Below are 18,387 nucleotides of genomic sequence, written 5' to 3'. Positions count from 1 at the left end.
CAGAATGACAAGCAAATATGAGGGAAATTACTGGAAATGATAACAATTACCTTAAAAAAGGAAAATGAAATAATTTTCACAAAATGTAAATCAAATGAAGATCATACACTTATCAGAGAAATCTTTAAAATAGATGGATTTTTAACTCATTCTTTTGAAACTTTCATATATTAATGGGAAGTTTAGAATTTCATGAAATATAAAAAAGAACCTGAAAAGAACCTAAAAAAGTACCTGAAAAGAATGACTATCATGTGGGTCTAAAATGTCTCTGAAAACATGTGTGCATGATGGTTGCTAACACAACTTTTAGAATTTTGATGGAGTTCATGACTTCATAATGAACACTTAACCAACATGGCCATGAATTCACAGTGGCAGGTCTGGAATACACTGGGATATTAAAGAAAAACACAGGTGATGGTAATCTTAAAGACAGTAATAAAAACATGTTGGATTTTTATGAAATAAAATGATTACTGTGAGTAGAAATGAGCAATTCAGTAGGAGCCATAATAAACAGACAATGAGATAATGGGAAAGCTAGTGAAAAATAGACTATTATAATACATTAAAAAAGAAATATTTTTTAAAAAACAATAAAATTATAAGTCAAAGATTGTGCTGCTTATTAGAATTAACTCAAAATATGTTAGCTTTTAAATCTAGTGAAATTTAAAGTTCCATAACAATCAAGAAATGTACTAAGTATATTACCTGGTACTTGTGAATGACTACATTGGACAAAGATAGCCCTGAAAAATTTTGTATATGAACATCATCAGGACAACTTATAGAACTCTGAGGAAGCTGATGACTCAGCTTCACAGTGTAAGTACTGCCTTCAGCTAAGATACTAAAGATCCTCATAAGTGATATGTCTAAATTCAAAGAAAAGAAAGTTTAAAAGTGATACACACCTTACGATATACAATATATTGTCATTACTGTGAAAAAGAAATCAGTAGCTTGGTCAGAACTATAATAAAATGACAGAGATAAAAGGGAAATTGCTGAGAAGTAGCTCATTATAATTACATTTAAAAAACAACCTTTTCTGCAAATGTAAATTAAAGATGGTATCAATTAAGGGAATCTTAAAATGTGCCAGTATTTGTAACTAGTCTTTCACAGCTTTTTTAAAAAAAAGATTCATTTATTTACTTGAAAGAGTTACACAGAGAAAGAAGGAGAGTCAGAGAGAGAGAGAGAGAGAGAGAGAGAGGTCTTCCATCCACTGGTTAACTCCCCATTTGGCCACAACGGCCAGAGTTGCGCCTATCCGAAATGAGGAGCCAGGAACTTCTTTTGGGTTTCCCATGTGGGCCATCTTCTACTGCTTTCGCAGGCCATAGCAGAGAGCCGGATTGGAGGAGGAGTAGCCTGGACTGGAACCTGCAGCCATATGGGATGCTGGCACTGCAAGTGGTGGCTTTACCCACTATACCACAGCGCCGGCCCCTGCCACAGCTTTTAAAGCCCAAAGATGGGGCTTGGCAGTGAGGTCTTCAGCAGAGAACTCCAGATACCCGAACCTTTCCTTGGCTGTGTTGGAATTGCTTTAAGGAGACATCAATGACTCTGCCAAGTATGAGATGTTTACATTTCAGAATGGAGGTGTTCAAATTTTATGGAAATACCCCGAGATTGTCCTGCAATTCAAAATGCAGCTGCTGACAGGGAGACAAGTCCTCTGTGACCTTAGGCAGGCAAAGGAGAGTGGAAACACGGTGTCCATTAAGGCTCTGAAATTCTGTCAATATTAGTTATTCAACAACAGTTTCTCTTTTTTACTATATAATTTGGACAGTTCTCATGCCAGCTATTACTTCTGCAAACTATCAATTTTTGACCCTCCTCCTTTTCAAGTAGAGATTCTCAGAGGAGAATATTTGCATATTTATGAATCACAAGCTCTGTTGCCAGGTGAAGTTCTGGTTACCCATAGGATGTGCAGCTTTTGCGGTAGTCTACATTTTTGAATGCATATTTATTTTTCGGCTTACAAAAGAGAAATATCAATCAAGTGTGCATGACCCGAATAGTGAGTACGTGTTCATAGCAGCAGTGAACACAGCTAAAAAATCTGCACTGACAGAACTCTCAGGCACCTGGGCATGGCACACATTGGTCGGGTCTCCTCAACTTGAAGTGAGAGTCCCTTGTTTCCTTGACTAGAGTCCGACTTGACTTGATTGGACCACATCCATCTCCTGCTCATGTTTTGTTCATTCTGCACCAGTGACTCTAAAAGCCAGCAGGATTTGCACAGATTTCCTTGGTGCTGCTGCTTTCTCAGAATAAACACCTTCTTGCAACTAGCTTTATAGAAAGCCCATCTCATATGCACTCAACAAACAGACCTCACTGGGAAGAAATCCCTTTGTCTAGGCCTAGTTTTAGCAATGCAGTAAAACAACTCCTTTATTTTTTTTCTTTAAAGCAGCCATATTTTTTCTTTAAAGCACAGCCAGCACTGTGCTGTAGCAGATAAAGCCGTCACCTGCAATGCCAGCATCCCATATGGGTTCTGGTTCAAGTCCCGGCTGCTCCATTTTCAGTCCAGCTCTCTGCTATGGCCTGGAAAAGCAGTATAAACTGGTTCAAGTCCTGAGCCTCTAAACCCATGTAGGAGACCTGGAAGAAGCTCCTGGATCCTGGCTTCGGATCAGCTCAGCTCTGGCCATTGTGGCCATCTGGGGAGAGAACCAGTGAATGGAAGACCTCTCTCTCTGTCTCTCTCTCTTTTTCTGTCTCTCTTTCTCTCTCTCTCTCTCTTTCCTCTCTCTCTCTCTCTGCCTCTGCCTCTCTGTAACTCTGCCTTTCAAATAAGTAAATAAATCTTTTTAAAAAATACTATCAGGAACATTCAGATACTTAGTAAAAATCTGATCGAGTTTTTAGGTTAATAAATTCTCCTTGATTTTGGCCAGCGCTGTGGCTCACTAGGCTAATCCTCTGCCTTGCGGCGCCAGCACACCGGGTTCTAGTCCCGGTCGGGGCACTGGATTCTGTCCTGGTTGCCCCTCTTCCAGGCCAGCTCTCTGCTGTGGCCAGGGAGTGCAGTGGAGGATGGCCCAAGTGCTTGGGCCCTGCACCCGCATGGGAGACCAGGAGGAAGCACCTGGCTCCTGGCTTTGGATTGGCACAGCGTGCTGACCATAGTGGCCATTTGGGGAGTGACCCAACAGAAGGAAGACCTTTCACTCTGTCTCTCTCTCTGTCTAACTCCACCTGTCAAAACACAAAAAAGACAGTTACTTTAAGCCTTTGTCTAGTAAATATAACACCTGGGCTTCCTAACAAGAGTTTCTGAGAACTGCTTTTTTTATCTCTATATTTATGTGTTATGTCTTCTTATATTTACTGTTTTCCTTTTATATTTTTTGAAAAACCCACATTATGAATAGTATAATGTGTAAACTCTAAGAATTACATTCTATATCCACTTAACATGGCTTGTTGTTGCTGCTGTTTATTTTAGCCAACCTTCCTGGAATATTCTTTGTATGTTAACCACTTAAATCTCTGTTAATTTTGTTAGTATATAGCTAATTATCAGACAAAAATTTTCTTAAATTTCTTAAACTACTTATTACCCTATTATTATTTTCTTAAATTTCTTCAACTATTTGTTACCCTATTAAACTCTGCGTGTGTGCTGGCACATGCTTTTATTACTACAGAGTAAACAGCTCTGCCTTAGCAACCACTTCCTGTTTGCACACTCCATCAAGTCCAAACAGAGGTGAGAGTTCTATGGCTGCTCATTTTCTCAGTCTGCAAAAAACTGCACAAATGTGTGGCCTTCTAGATCTCTGGGAACATTTAGAAGATTTTCAAAGCCCACTATAGTTATCTCATTTCCCATATTTTCACTTTACATTTTTTGGTCAGCCTTTTTTTGGCCTCAATTAGAATCATTGTCTTGGGCAGTTATAATGTTAAACAATTGCTTCTAATTGTTTTCAAAAAATATGACCAGCAGTGAAGTTTTTCTCACAGAGTGTGCACTGAGTCAGGTCAAAGACATGCCTTGTAAACACTGCTTTTCCAGGGAGCTGTCAGTCAATTTAAAAAGCAACAGCTCTCTGAGGATGGGCCTTCTTGGAAGCTCTATCCTCATTTTGCCTTTTCCACTAGCTGCTGGGCTGCTGATTTTCACAGCTATTACAAGGCAATTAAAGGCTAATATTTCAAGATTACTATGGAGCTTAGGAAATGAATATGAAAATAAGGCAAGTTAAAACACCACAAACCTTATTGTTCCTATTGAGATTCAGCATTTTTCTTGAATAACTACCCCCTCAGATTGTTGTCATCCTTTGGTTGAATTCCAAAGGTCTCAGAAAGCTGATTTGTATAATATTACCGTGGTTCTTGTTGGCTTAACAAATGAACAGGTTATCAGAGGCTCTTATTCCTATATTTCAAAAGTGCTTCACATTATTCATATTTAATGTATTATTTCATGTTTATTTACATTGTATTGGTCCTCTTTGCAATAATAGGCTAAAAGATTCACATCAGATACTGTGCATTCATAATTTCATACTACATTCAAATATTTCCATTAATGGGTTAAAAGTTATTTTGTTTTAGATTTACCCATTTGAAAGGCAGAAATAAAGAATGAGAGAAAAAGAAAGAGCATGCTCCCCTCCCCTTGTTCACTCCTCAAATGTCTGCAGCGGCTGGGAGGCCAAAAGCTGGAGCCAGGAACTCAATCCAGATCTCTCAGTGGGTGGCAGGAATTCATCCTCCAGAATCTGCATTAGCAGGAGGCTGGAATGAAGAGCTAGAGCTGGGAATTAAAGTGAGTTACTCCTATATGGGATACAGGTAAGTTTTTTTAAGATTTGTTTATTTATTTGAAAGGCAGAGTTATAGAAGGAGAGAGAATGGCCAGAGCTGGGTTGATCTGAATCCAGAAGCCAGGAACTTTTTCTGGGTCTCCCATGTGGGTGGGGGGCCCATGGACTTGGGCTATCCTCCACTGCTTTCCTGGGCACATTATCATGTAGCTGGATGGAAGTGGAGCAGCTAGGACTCAAAATAATGCCCATATAGGAGGCTGGTGCTGCAGGCGGTGGCTTTACCTACTACACCGCAGCAGTGACCCTGGATACAGGCATTTTAACCAGCATCTTAACTGCCAAGCCAATTGCTCACTCTAGGAAGTTAGTTTTTGAAGTCTTTATGTATTGCAAATACCCTTAGCAAATTATTATATAGGTTGCACTTTCTTCCATCTAAGATAAAGCAATACAGGCTATTGTTATCAAAAAAATATTATTCAGTTTACTTGAATGGATTAGATTCAGGAAATAAGAAAGTTCAAGGTGCTATGATAAGTGCACAAATTTGGAGCATTTCCATAGTCACAGTAGGTATGGGAGAAAGCGTGTGGATGGTGGCAGGCTGTCAGCAAAATCTTTCTAGTAGAGGTGATATGAATGTTACTTTGCAGTAGGAGTAAAAGTCAATTAGGAAGACCTGGGGTGTAAAAGCGGGAATCAGGAGAATTAGGTTTTCCTGGAAGAGCAAATGGCATGAAAAAATAAAACAGCATGGTCTGCTTTGAGCACTAAGTGTTGTGTTGTATTGATGCAATAGAAAATAGTGCAACTGCAATGTGCTTTAAGCTGCCTCTTACATATCACTTTTTTTTTTTTTGACAGGCAGATTTAGACAGTGAGAGAGACAGAGACAGAGAGAAAGGTCTTCCTTTTTCCATTGGTTTACCCCCCAAGTGGCCACTACGGCTGGTGCGTTGTGGCAAGCACGCTGTGCTGATCTGAAGCCAGGAGCCAGGTGTTTCCTCCTCCTAGTCTCCCATGCAGGTGCAGGGCCCGAGGACCTGGGCTCCTGGGCCACAGCAGAGAGCTGGACTGGAAGAGAAGCAACTGGGATAGAATCTGGCACCCCAACCAGAACTAGAACCTGGAGTGCCAGCACTGCAGGTGGAGGATTAGCCTAGTGAGCTGCGGCACTGCACATATCACTATTAAAACTACTAGCAGGGTTGGTATTATGGCACAGCAGTGTAAGCCTTTGCCTGCAGTGCTGGCATCCCATATTAGTGCTGGTCCCTGTCCTGGCTGTTCCTCTTCACATCCAGTTCTCTGTCTTGGCCTGGGAAAGCAGGAGAAGATGGCCCAAGTACATGGGCCCCTGCACCCATGTTGGAGACCTGGAAGAACATCCTGGCTCCTGGCTTTGGACTGCCTCAGCTCTAGACATTGCAGCCATTTAGGGGGTGAACCAGTGGATGGAAAACCATTCTCTCTGTCTCTGTCTCCCTCTCTGTAACGCTACCTCTCAAATAAATAAATAAATTTTTGAAAATAAATAAATAAAATCATTAAAAAATACCAGCATGGCTGATATCATATATAAGGTAATGAGTAGCAAAAGATAAAAGTCAACATATTGTTTTACATTTCATGGAATAATTTCAGTTACTCTTAGATTCTGAAAAGCAATGTAACTTGAAAACTTGAACATTCTATTAACAAGCATTTTACTACTGAGAATTAATGCAATTTGCTTTGTAGTTTTATATGCCTAAGTTGAAATGTTCATTTTCAATCACTGAAAAGTTTAGAGCAGTGACAAACCTATACCATTCTGTACTGTTTTCTGAGAATGACTGCACACGCTTCTACAAGTTTGTGTCACACAATAATGCTTTTTTAAATGCTACTTAATGAAAAGTGAATATAAGAAAACTCTTAGCTTACTTCTAATTTCACTTTTTAAAAAAACACCAGAATATATAAAATTCCTATTACATGTTTATAAAGAGTATTTATAGATTGTTACCTCAGTTCCTTATTTTTCCTTCTATAGTTTTACCTACTTCTCTGTGGAAGACAGACTTTCAATTATCTATCACAATGTTTTTTTTTTATGTGTCCTGTATTCCACAATATTTCAAAAATTCTCTTTCTCACCCACCTTAAGAATAAGATAGTTCATATGAAGAGAAGTAGCTCATGTTGGTAACCCCTTTATGCAGACTTAATTCTTTTTGCTCATTCAAATAATCTTGGGCAAAGGTTTATGAACTAGAGTCACACTGAGGAAAGGTCCTCTCCAGGCCTGTGAATATCCACTGCCATGGCTGTACTGGCTCTCCCCATCTGTTGGTTTCAAGCCAATACATTCAATATGGTACTGATTCAGAGAGTAGGAGTGAATACTATGTATAATGACAGTAGCTCCATCACTGGCCACTTTTATAATTTGAATACAGTATATCATGACTACTGGGGACTAAGAAAATATAACCAAATAAGAATACATAAATAAGATTAGTTTTATTGAGATGTTAAATCCATTATTTTACTGTTCTCCTGCTTTTCACTTCAATGTTCCATTTCTAACGTGCCAAAGTATAAACACTATATTTGTTAATTTTTGGAATTATCTAGAACAAATGGTTGTTTTTTTAACTTTTATTTAATAAATATAAATTTCCAAAGTGCAGCTTATGGATTACAATGGCTTCCCCCGCAATAACTTCTCTCCCACCCACAACCCTCCCATCTCCTGTTCCCTCTCTCATTCCATTTACATCAAGATTCATTTTCAATTCTCTTTATATACAGAAGATCAGTTTAGTATATATTAAGTAAAGATTTCAACAGTTTGCACCCACATAGAAAGAGAAGTGAAAAATACTGTTTAAGTACCAGTTATAGCATTAAATCACAATGTACAGCACATTAAGGACAGAGATCCTACATGAGGAGTAAGTGCACAGTGACTCCTGCTGTTGACTTAACAAATTGACACTCTTGTTTATGGTGTCAGTAATCACCCTAGGCTCTTGTCATGAGTTGCCAAGGCTATGGAGGCCTTTTAAGTTTGCTGGCTCTGATCTTATTTAGACAAGGTTGTTGTCAAAGTGGAAGTTCTCTCCTCCCTTCAGAGAAAGGTACCTTCTTCTTTGATGACCTGTTCTTTCCACTGGGATATCACTTGCACGGATCTTTCATTTAGGTTTTTTTTTTTTTCCAGAGTGACTTGGCTCTCCATACCTAAAATACTCTCATGGGCTTTTCTGCCAGATCCAAATGCCTTAAGGGCTGATTCTGAGGCCAGAGTGCTGTTTAGGACATCCACCATTCTATGAGTCTGCTGTGTATCCTGCTTCCCATGTTGGATCATTCTCTCCCTTTTTTATTCTATCAGTTAGTATTAGCAGACACTACTCTTCTTTACTTGATCCCTTTGACTCTTAGTCCTATCATTATGATCAGTTGTGAACTGAAATTGATCACTTGGACTAGTGAGATGGCATTGGTACATGCCACCTTGATGGGATTGAATTGGAATCCCCTGGCACATTTTTAACTCTACCATTTGGAGCAAGTCAGCTTGAGCATGTCCCAAATTGTACATCTCCTCCCTCTATCATTCCCACTCTTATATTTAACAGATCATTTTTCAGTTAAATTTCAATACCTTAGAATAATTGTGTGTGAATTACAGAGATCAACCAATAGATTTAAGTAGAACAAAAAAATACTAAAAGGGATAAATTATAAGTTGTTCCTCGACAGTCAGGACAAGGGCTGATCAAGTCACTGTTTCTCAAAGTGTCCATTTCACTTCAACAGGCTTCCTTTTAGGTGCTCAGTTAGTTGTCACCGATCAGGGAGAACATATGATGTTTGTCCCTTTGGAACTGGCTTATTTCACTCAGCATGATGTTTTCCAGATTCCTCCATTTCGTTGCAAATGACCAGATTTCATTGTTTTTACTGCTGTATAGTATTCTATAGAGTACATGTCCCATAATTTCTTTATCCAGTCTACTGTTGATGGGCATTTAGGTTGATTCCAGGTCTTAGCTATTGTGAATTGAGCTGCAATAAACATTAAGGTGCAGACAGCTTTTTTGTTTGCCAATTTAAATTCCTTTGGGTAAATTCCAAGGAGTGGGATGGCTGGGTCGAACGGTAGGGTTATCTTCAGGTTTCTGAGGAATCTCCAGACTGACTTCCATAGTGGCTTGACCAGTTTGCATTCCCACCAACAGTGGGTTAGTGTCCCTTTTTCCCCACATCCTCTCCAGCATCTGTTGTTGGTAGATTTCTGAATGTTTGCCATTCTAATTGGGGTGAGGTGAAACCTCATTGTGGTTTTGATTTGCATTTCCCTGATTGCTAATGATCCTGAATATTTTTTCATGTGCCTGTTTGCCATTTGGATTTCCTCTTTTGAAAAATATCTATTGAGGTCCTTGGCTCATCTCTTAAGTGGGTTGTTTGTTTTGTTGTTGTGGAGTTTCTTGATCTCTTTGTAGATTCTGGTTATTAATCCTTTATCTGTTGCATAGTTTGCAAATATTTTTTCCCCATTCTGTTGGTTGCCTCTTCACTTTCCTGACTGTTTCTTCATTTCCATATATAGCTAAGAAGTCCGATCTATGAATTGTTAACTCAACTTTCTATCAACTCAGAACACCCTGGAGCTGAAACACAACTTCAATTTGTTTTTGGCCCTATTTCTATGAGTTTTTTGACTATTTTTTTTCATGCTATTAGGGAACAGTAAAAAAATCTTTCACTACAAATATATCTCATAGTTAAGGGAGTTAGAATTCAAGTCAATAAGTACTTCTTAAATATAAGATTCAGTAATGTATTAAGTATAAACATAGTTATTCATAAAGCAGTAGTTACATGTAACTGTATATCATGTGTAACTAGTTTAAAATCTCATTAATTATTCACAACAGGGACTGGCATTGTGGCATAGAATGTAAGGCTGATGCCTGCTATGCTGGCATCCCTCATGGGTGCTGGTTCAACTCCTGGCTGCTCCACTTCTTATCCAGTTGCTCTCTAATTGCCTGGGAAAGTAGCAGAGGATGGCTCAAGTGATTGGTCCCCTGCACTCATGTGGGAGACCCAGAAGCTTCTGGTTCCTGGCTTCAGTCCAACCCAGCCCTGGCTGTTGCAGCCATCTGGGAGAGTGAACCAGAGGATGGAAGACTTTCTATCTCTCATTCTTTCTCTCTCTCTGTGTAACTCAGACTTTCAAATAAATAAATTTTAAAAAATCTTCACAACAATCCAGTGAGGTATAAATATTTGTCACCAATCAACAGGTGAATAAGATGAATTACAAAACCTCTAAGTGATAGTGGTAAACTTGAACCTAAAGCCATTCAACTCCAAAGACTGCCTCTTCAGACACTATACTACATTTTCATATTCATTTGACTTTATAATCTATATGTGATTTCAGGTATAAAGTTTTAAAAAGATTTATTTATTTGAAAAGCAGAGATACAAAGAAGAGATAAAAAGACAGATAGAGATCTTCCATCCCCAAATGGCTGCAATGGCTGGAGCTGTGCCAGGCCAAAGCCTGGAAACTAAAGCTTCTTCTGGTTCTCCCATATGGGTGTAGGGGCCCAAGTACTTGGGCCATCTTCCACTGCTTTCCCAGGCACATTAGCAGGGAGCCAGATGGAAAGTGGAGCAGCCTGGACTCAAAACAGATTCAATATGGGATGCCAACACTGCAGGCAGATTTTGCCACAGCAAACCCCCACCCCCCAGGTATAATTTTTTAAATCATGATTTTTACAATAGCACTACGTTCACATGATTAAAAAGTCAATAGCGGGCCAAGAAGAATCCTAAACTGAGAACAATAAGCATACCCAGTACTTAGATCATGATTTCAAGCATTAAACAAAACTAAGATTCCTTAGAGAAAATGCATATTTGAAGGACTAAGGCAAGAAATGTTTAAAATAAGCCTGCGATATCTCATTATACCAGAAAATAAGAAAATAATCAAATGACAATGGGGAGATTCAGAGGAACAAAGAGGCTTCTACTGGCTAACCTTGGGAACAATAGGGCATTAAAATAATGTGAAATCACTAGGTTCATACTGATACAGTTTTTTTAAAAGGAGAGAAGGAAAAGTTTTTCCCATAGCATAACACCAACTAATTATCAAAGAAACATTAAAACTAGAAAACAACATTTGGCTTGTATCATTTCATAGATTTAGTCAAAAAACATCAGTATATAATGGTACTTCAAAAGTTTGTCAAAAACAGAAATAAAAGACAAGTTTATTTTCTGTGCAAAAATTTTGAAGCTTATGATGTTATTCATGATGGACATTTTCCACAAATATTTTGCAGGACATTCATATATATTTACAGAGAGAGAGGGGAGGGAAGGATGAAAGGGATTAGAGACAGTGGGAGGATGCTAAAAAACAAATATGGCAAAATGTTAACTTGGGCCATCTACTGCTTTCCCAGGCCATAGCAGAGATCTGGATTGGAAGTGGAGCAGCCAGGACTTGAACCTGCACCCATATGGGATACCTGCACTGCAGGTGGCAGTTTTACCCCCTATGCCACAGTGGTAGCCCCAAAAATTGCCATTTGTGAAAACATATGGAACTGGAAATGATTATGTTAAGTGAAATAAGTCAGACACAGAAAGACAAATACAATGTTAGATCAATTTTAATATAATCTAGAGAAGGGGTATGGTATGGAGTTATAGAGGAAATAGATGGACCATGTGTTGATAATTATGGAAACTGTTACATAATATAATGAAAAGATTTTAAACAGTCAATTATATATTTTTAAAATAAAAAATCTTACCCCCACTCTTACCATTTTCATATTTCCTACAAACTCATCCCAACAGGTAACTGTTTTATTAGTTGCTTTCTAGTTTCTTTACAAAACATATGGAAACACAAATATATATTTTTATTTCTCCACTCTTCTTCCAAAAGGTAACAAACCAAACACATTGATGTCACTTTGTTTCCCCCCTCCCCACTTTCAGGTATTCTGGACATCTCTCCATACCATTTATACAGGTCTATTTTGTGTGTGTGTGTGTGTGTGTGTGAGAGAGAGAGAGAGAGAGAGAGAGAGAGAAAGCTCATAATTTATTCAACCAGTCCCTTACCACTGGAATTTTATTTTGAATCTTGTATTCCTCCAACAATACTACAATAAATACCTTGTATAATTCTATCATTTTTGACCTGTGCAGATTTTGCTCTAGGGCAGATTACCAGAGGGGATTTGATGAATCAAAGATATGCTTGGCAGATTTTACTAGATTTTTTACCCTTTCTCCCACTGATATATGAGAGTGCTTATTTCCTCACAGCCTTGACAACATAATATATTATTGAACTTTTGTGTGGGTTTTTATCCATCTGATAGATGAAATATTTTGTCTCAGTATTTTTTCATTTGCATTTTTTCTATTCGTGGGCGATATAATTGCTATTTCCACTACCTTTCACACTAGAGGATCAGTATTATCTCCTAACTTATAAGTACCCACCTATGTCTTTGACTTACTTTCCTCCTTACCTCTCCAGAATTCTCTATCCCTTCAATACCTTTAATATCTCCCCTGCTCCATTTCCTTTCTTGCTAAGTTCAAGTATTTATCTTCATTTTTTGGGAAGATGTTACAATCCAACAACATGGTATAAAAGGCAAACCATGAAAAGCATGTTTTCATAATTTGGTTTTTTTTGTTGTTATAATTTGAATATGAACACTGCCCACCCTTAGAATAGACCACCATGCTCACCTTCTTAGGAATTCCTTCAGCCACATTCAAGGCATACAGAAGCATACGTGGATACATTCCTTTCCATAGATAGATTCAAGTGGCAACATACTGCTCAGTTAAGGTAATGCCAGCTGCTGTAGTAACTTAACCCAAAGTCTCAGTAGTTTCACACAATGAAAGTTTATTTATGCACTCGCATGGCCGTCTGATGGTCAATGGGCAGATTTCCCTGTGGACTTAAGGGGCACGAGTCTGCCATAGTCTAGCATCTCAGTGTTTACTTCAGCATCACATTCACCAGGGTGGCTGCAGGAGGAATGGAAGGAAAAGATGAAACTGTAACTTAATGACCTGGCCCAAAGTCACCAGATCACTCAGCAAATATGCCCTTGGATATAACAGTCTTTTTAGATGTAAGAAAGGCTGGGAAATTTAGTAGCTGGCTGTGTACTTAAAATATGGAAGCATAACATAAATCTTTGGAGCTATTTGCCTCCTAAATGTATATTCTTTACACTGCTTTACTCCGTGGTGTGTTTTTTTTTTATTTTATCTTTGAGATGTTTCCAATAATTCATATAGGGCTGATCCATTTTAAAACCTTCTTCAGTGGGGCTGGTGTTGTGGCATAGCGGATTTAAGCTGCCACTTGCAACACCAGCATACCACATGACTGTCAGTTTGAGTCCTAGTTGCTCTGCTTCCAATCCAGCTCCCTGCTAATGTGCCTGAGAAGACAGCAGAGGATGGTCCAAGTGCTTGGGCCCCTGCACCCACGTGAGAGACTTGTATGAAGTTCCTGGGTTCTGGCTTCAGTCTGGCCCAGCACTGGCCATTGTGGCTATTTGGGGAGTGAACCACCAGATGGAAGATCTCTCTCTCTCTCTCTCTCTCTCTCTCTCTCTAACTCTACCTTTCAAATCAATAAAATAAATCTGTAAAAAATGCTTTTTAACAGCTGCATAATACAGGCATTTCTAGCTGAACTAGACTTTCACCTACTCTACAAGATTGCAATAAATACAGATAATTTTGCTAGAGACAGTTCTGAAGTACTTCATTTTCTGATGGTCCAAGTCCTTGGCCCCTGCAATCATGTGGGAGACCCAGAAGTTCCTGGCTCCTGGCTTCAGGATTGGCACAGCTCCGGCTGTTGCAGCCATCTGGGAAATGAACCAGCGGATGGAAGACTCTCTTTCTCTGCCCCTCCTTCCACTGTGTAACTCTGACTTTCAGATAAATAGATAAATCTGTAAAATGTTTTTATCTTTCATTGAAAAGAGGTTCTATTTATTATCCCTGGTAGGCAATAACTCAGGATGAATGTAGAATTTCTTATGTATATGTTAATACTCTGAATGTACACTATATAGTGCTAAGCACTTTGTCAGTGGACATTACAGAAATAAAGCTGCCTACCGTTGATTTTATATCAGGCTTTTATTAACACATACTTTAAGGGGCTGGCGCTATGGCGCAGTAGATTAATCCTCTGCCTGTGGCACCGGCATCCCACATGGGCTCCGGTTGTAGTCCTGGCTGCTCCTCTTCTGATCGAGTTCTCTGCTATGGCCTGGGAAAGCAGTAGAAGATGGCCCAAGTGCTTGGGCCCCTGCACCCATGTGGGAGACATGGAAGAAGCTCCTGGCTCCTGGCTTCAGATCAGTGCAGCTCCAGCCAATGCGGCCACTGGGGAGTGAACCAACGGAAGGAAGACCTTTCTCTCTGTCTCTCCTTCTCACTGTCTGTAACTCTACCTCTCAAATAAATAAATAAAATCTTAAAAACAAAACAAAACATGTTTTAAAATATTTCTGGGTCATGCATTTTGCATTGTAATTAAAACACCATTTGGATGCCTGTATCTCAGATCCGAGTTCCTTGAGTTCAAGTCCCAGTTTCATTTTTAATACAGTATCCTGCTGACATACACCCTCACAGGCAGCAGATAGTGAATGAAGTACTTGGGTTCCTGCCACCTGTAGGACCCCAAAAGCGGTGTCCTCTTGTGACGACCCCAGAAACACAGACTCCGGACCAAACGATGCAATAGAACAGGAGGTAATTTATTTCATTTGTACAAATGGGCCCCCTACTGCTGCAAGCAGCAAGCAAGTGAGAGGAGCCCCGAGCAGCTATCTTCTACAGCTTTTATAAGGCAAAACCACAGAATTAACATATTAAAGACTGGCATAAGTTCATTGGATAATTTTCAGTAGCGGGCCTTTTATGGCAGTCTGAAGTGCTAATGTCGGTGGAAAAGTACTAGGTCAAAGGGATACATTAGGGGAGGGGGTTTCTAGGAGACAGGAGTAGGTTGCTACATGCCTTGTAACTTTCTTAGTTAACCTTGAGCAAGAGGAAGGAAGGGGGGCTTATCTACAAGGCAGGTGTTCTGCGTATCTCCGGTCAGTAGCTGACTGCTTTCTCTGTGAACCGGTTTACTCCCCATTTTCCAAGGCCGTCTCTGGAACAGTTTGTCTCAAGAGCCCCATTTTTTTTTTTTTATGGTGGCTCTTGGCTCCTTTCACCACCAACATGGCAGAACCAGATTGGGCTCAGACTCCTGGCTTTGGCCTCAGCCAGCTCACAGGCATTTCAAGATTGTAGCAGATGAATGATGTATCTCTCTGTCACTGTTTCTCTGTGTATCTTTGTGTTTCCAATACATAACTAAATAACAGTGTTTAAAATATATTATATTAGGAATTAAAATTTTCTATATGTGCCCAGAAATTAAGTTCTAATTAGAAAGGGAAAAATTTGAGATGTATTTCTTTTTTTCCTTTTTTTTTATTTAATAAATGTGAATTTACAAAGTGCAACTTTTGTATTGTTGTGCCCCCCCAACCTCCCTCCCTCCCGTGGCCCTCCCCTCTCCTACTCCCTCTCCCATCCCATCCTTCATCGAGTTTCATTTTCAATTACCTTCATATACTGAAGATCAACTTAGTGTACACTAAGCAAGGATTTCAACAGGCTGCACTCACACAACCACACAAGGTATAGGGCATTGTTCGACTAGTAGTGTTGTTTTTAAGTTTCATAGTAAAACACATTAAGGACAGAGATCCTACATGGGGAGCCTGTACCCAGTGACTCCCGTTGTTGATTTAACAATTGACACTCTTATTTATGACATCAGCAATTACCCGAGACTCCTGCCATGAGCTGTCCAGGCTATGGAAGCCCCTTGAGTTCACCAACTCTGAACTTGTTTAGTCAAGGCCATATCACAGTGGAGGTTCCTTCCTCCCTTCAGAGAAAGGCGCCTCCCTCCTTGATGGCCCGTTCCTTCTGCTGGGGTCTTGTTCACCAGGAACTTTCATTTAGATTGCTTTTTGCCACCATGTCATGGCTTTCCATGGCTGTGAGACTCTCATGGACCTTTTAGCCAGATCCAAATGTCCCAAGGGTTGATTCTGAGGCAGGAGTGCTGTTTTGGGCATTTGCCATTCTATGAGTCTGCTGTGTGTCCTGCTTCCCCCGCAGGATCATTCTCTCCCTTTTAATTCTGTCCTTCATTATTTGCTTACACTGGTCTTATTTGTGACATCTCTTTGACACTTACCCTATCTTTTTGATCGATTGTGTATTTATACTTATTACTTTACCAAGTGCACTGGCATTGGTACCTGCCTCCTTGGTAAGATTGAGCTGAAATCCCCTGGCACATTTCTAGTTCCATCATTGGAGGTAAGTCAGAGTGAGCATGTGCCGACCTATATATCTCCTCCCTCTCTTATTCCCACTCCTATGTTTAACAGAGATCACTTTTCTGTTAATTTTTAACACCTAAGAATGATTGTGCATTGATTACGGAGTTCAACCAGTGGTCTTATGTAGAACAAACAGAGCAACAACAACAACAACAACAACAAAAATACTAAAAGGAATAAAATAGTAAGTTGTTCCTCAACAGTCTAGACAAGGGCTGATCATGTCATTGTCTCTCATAGTGTCCATTTCACTTCAATGGGTATCATTTTAGATGCTCGTTTAGTTGCCATCGATCAGGGAGGACATATGATATTTGTCCCTTTTGGACTGGCTTATTTCACTCAGCATGATGTGTTCCAGATTCCTCCATTTTGTTGTAAATGCCCAGATTTCATTGTTTTTTACTGCTATATAGTGTTCCATAGAGTACATATCCCATAGTTTCTTTATCCAGTCATCCGTTGATGGACATTTAGGTTGATTCCATGTCTTAGCTATTGTGAATTGAGCTGCAACAAATATTGAAGTGCAAATGGCTCTTTTTTTCTCCCCTTTAATTTCATTTGGGTATATTCCAAGGAGTGGGATGGCTGGGTCCTGTGGTAATGCTATATTTAGGTTTCTGAGGACTCTCCAAACTGTCTTCCATAGTGGCTTTACCAGTTTGCATTCCCACCAACAGTGGATTAGTGTCCCTTTTTCCCCGCATCCTCACCAGCATCTGTTGTTGATTGATTTATGTAAGCCAATCTAACTGGAGTGAGGTGAAACCTCATTGTGGTTTTGATCTGCATTTCCCTGATGGCTAGGGATCCTGAGCATTTTTCATGTGTCTGTTGGCCATTTGGATTTCCTCTTTTGAAAAATGTCTGTTAAGGCCGGTGCCGTGGCTCACTAGGCTAATCCTCTGCCTTGCAGCATCGGCACACTGGCTTCTAGTCCCGGTCAGGGTGCCGCATTCTGTCCCGGTTGCCCCTCTTCCATGCCAGCTCTCTGCTGTGGCCAGGGAGTGCAGTGGAGGATGGCCCAAGTGCTTGGGCTCTGCACCCCATGGGAGACCAGGATAAGCACCTGGCTCCTGCCATCAGATCAGTGTGGTGCGCTGGCCACAGTGCGCCGGCCATGGCGGCCATTGGAGGGTGAACCAATGGCAAAAGGAAGACCTTTCTCTCTGTCACTGTCCACTCTGCCTGTCCAAAAAAAAAAAAAAAGAAAAAAAGAAAAGAAAAATGTCTGTTAAGGTCCTTGGCCCATTTTTTTTATTGGGTTGTTTGTTTTGATTCTGTGGTGTTTTTTGATCATTTTATAGATTCTAGGTGTTAATCCTTTATCTGTTGTGTAGTTTGCGAATAACATCTCCCATTCTGTTGGTTGCCTCTTCAATTTCCTGACTGTTTTCTTTGCTGTAAGGAAACTCTTCAATTTGAGGTAATCCCATTTGTTTATTTTATCTTTGATTACCCGTGACTCTGGGGTCTTCTCCAGGAATTCTTCACCTGTTCCAATATCTTGCAGGGTTTCCCCTATGCTCTCAATTAGTTTCATGGTGTCGTGGTGCATCTCTAGTTCTTTGATCCATGTTGAGTGGATTTTTGTATAAGGTGTAAGGTAGGGGTCTTGCTTCATACTTCGACATGTGGACATCCAGTTTTCCCAGCACCATTTGTTGAAGAGGCTGTCCTTGTTCCAGAGGTTGGTTTTAGGTCCTTTGTCGAATATGAGTTGGTTATAGATATTTGGATTGATCTCCAGTGTTTCTATTCTGTTCCATTGGTCTATCCATCTGTTTTTGTACCAGTACCAGGCTGTTTTGATTATAACTGCCCTGCAATATGTCTTGAAGTCTGGAATTGTGATGCCTCCGGCCTTGTTTTTATTGTAAAGGATTGCTTTAGCTATTCTGGGTCTCCTGTTTCTCCATATGAATTTCAGCATCATTTTTTCTAGGTCTTTGAAGAATGACTTTGGTATTTTGATTGGTATTTTATTGAACTTGTAAATTGCTTTTGGGAGAATGGACATTTTGATGATATTGATTCTTCCAATCCATGAGCATGGCAGGTTTTTCCAT

The 18,387-nt window shown here is 39.8% G+C and overlaps 1 pseudogene; it reads left to right on the top strand.

Moving 5' to 3' along the window:
* The window catches only part of LOC138844820 (inducible T-cell costimulator pseudogene), a 65,024-nt pseudogene extending 59,223 nt beyond the window's left edge, over positions 1-5,801 (top strand).
* Positions 5,802-18,387: the final 12,586 nt, after the last annotated feature.

The sequence above is a fragment of the Oryctolagus cuniculus genome, chromosome 12 (assembly GCF_964237555.1).
Source record: "Oryctolagus cuniculus chromosome 12, mOryCun1.1, whole genome shotgun sequence".
NCBI lineage: Eukaryota > Metazoa > Chordata > Mammalia > Lagomorpha > Leporidae > Oryctolagus > Oryctolagus cuniculus.
The sequence above is the reverse complement of the archived record's forward strand: the minus strand, read 5'-3'. Positions and strand labels throughout refer to the sequence as shown.